The following is a 1,945-nucleotide window of genomic DNA, read 5'->3' on the forward strand; positions in this document are numbered from 1 at the left end:
GTTAGGGTTAGGGTTAGGGTTAGGGTTAGGGTTAGGGTTAGGGTTAGGGTTAGGGTTAGGGTTAGGGTTAGGGTTAGGGTTAGGGTTAGGGTTAGGGTTAGGGTTAGGGTTAGGGTTAGGGTTAGGGTTAGGGTTAGGGTTAGGGTTAGGGTTAGGGTTAGGGTTAGGGTTAGGGTTAGGGTTAGGGTTAGGGTTAGGGTTAGGGTTAGGGTTAGGGTTAGGGTTAGGGTTAGGGTTAGGGTTAGGGTTAGGGTTAGGGTTAGGGTTAGGGTTAGGGTTAGGGTTAGGGTTAGGGTTAGGGTTAGGGTTAGGGTTAGGGTTAGGGTTAGGGTTAGGGTTAGGGTTAGGGTTAGGGTTAGGGTTAGGGTTAGGGTTAGGGTTAGGGTTAGGGTTAGGGTTAGGGTTAGGGTTAGGGTTAGGGTTAGGGTTAGGGTTAGGGTTAGGGTTAGGGTTAGGGTTAGGGTTAGGGTTAGGGTTAGGGTTAGGGTTAGGGTTAGGGTTAGGGTTAGGGTTAGGGTTAGGGTTAGGGTTAGGGTTAGGGTTAGGGTTAGGGTTAGGGTTAGGGTTAGGGTTAGGGTTAGGGTTAGGGTTAGGGTTAGGGTTAGGGTTAGGGTTAGGGTTAGGGTTAGGGTTAGGGTTAGGGTTAGGGTTAGGGTTAGGGTTAGGGTTAGGGTTAGGGTTAGGGTTAGGGTTAGGGTTAGGGTTAGGGTTAGGGTTAGGGTTAGGGTTAGGGTTAGGGTTAGGGTTAGGGTTAGGGTTAGGGTTAGGGTTAGGGTTAGGGTTAGGGTTAGGGTTAGGGTTAGGGTTAGGGTTAGGGTTAGGGTTAGGGTTAGGGTTAGGGTTAGGGTTAGGGTTAGGGTTAGGGTTAGGGTTAGGGTTAGGGTTAGGGTTAGGGTTAGGGTTAGGGTTAGGGTTAGGGTTAGGGTTAGGGTTAGGGTTAGGGTTAGGGTTAGGGTTAGGGTTAGGGTTAGGGTTAGGGTTAGGGTTAGGGTTAGGGTTAGGGTTAGGGTTAGGGTTAGGGTTAGGGTTAGGGTTAGGGTTAGGGTTAGGGTTAGGGTTAGGGTTAGGGTTAGGGTTAGGGTTAGGGTTAGGGTTAGGGTTAGGGTTAGGGTTAGGGTTAGGGTTAGGGTTAGGGTTAGGGTTAGGGTTAGGGTTAGGGTTAGGGTTAGGGTTAGGGTTAGGGTTAGGGTTAGGGTTAGGGTTAGGGTTAGGGTTAGGGTTAGGGTTAGGGTTAGGGTTAGGGTTAGGGTTAGGGTTAGGGTTAGGGTTAGGGTTAGGGTTAGGGTTAGGGTTAGGGTTAGGGTTAGGGTTAGGGTTAGGGTTAGGGTTAGGGTTAGGGTTAGGGTTAGGGTTAGGGTTAGGGTTAGGGTTAGGGTTAGGGTTAGGGTTAGGGTTAGGGTTAGGGTTAGGGTTAGGGTTAGGGTTAGGGTTAGGGTTAGGGTTAGGGTTAGGGTTAGGGTTAGGGTTAGGGTTAGGGTTAGGGTTAGGGTTAGGGTTAGGGTTAGGGTTAGGGTTAGGGTTAGGGTTAGGGTTAGGGTTAGGGTTAGGGTTAGGGTTAGGGTTAGGGTTAGGGTTAGGGTTAGGGTTAGGGTTAGGGTTAGGGTTAGGGTTAGGGTTAGGGTTAGGGTTAGGGTTAGGGTTAGGGTTAGGGTTAGGGTTAGGGTTAGGGTTAGGGTTAGGGTTAGGGTTAGGGTTAGGGTTAGGGTTAGGGTTAGGGTTAGGGTTAGGGTTAGGGTTAGGGTTAGGGTTAGGGTTAGGGTTAGGGTTAGGGTTAGGGTTAGGGTTAGGGTTAGGGTTAGGGTTAGGGTTAGGGTTAGGGTTAGGGTTAGGGTTAGGGTTAGGGTTAGGGTTAGGGTTAGGGTTAGGGTTAGGGTTAGGGTTAGGGTTAGGGTTAGGGTTAGGGTTAGGGTTAGGGTTAGGGTTAGGGTTAGGGTTAGGGTTAGGG

The sequence above is a fragment of the Caretta caretta genome, chromosome 12 (genome assembly GCF_965140235.1).
Source record: "Caretta caretta isolate rCarCar2 chromosome 12, rCarCar1.hap1, whole genome shotgun sequence".
Taxonomy (NCBI): domain Eukaryota; kingdom Metazoa; phylum Chordata; order Testudines; family Cheloniidae; genus Caretta; species Caretta caretta.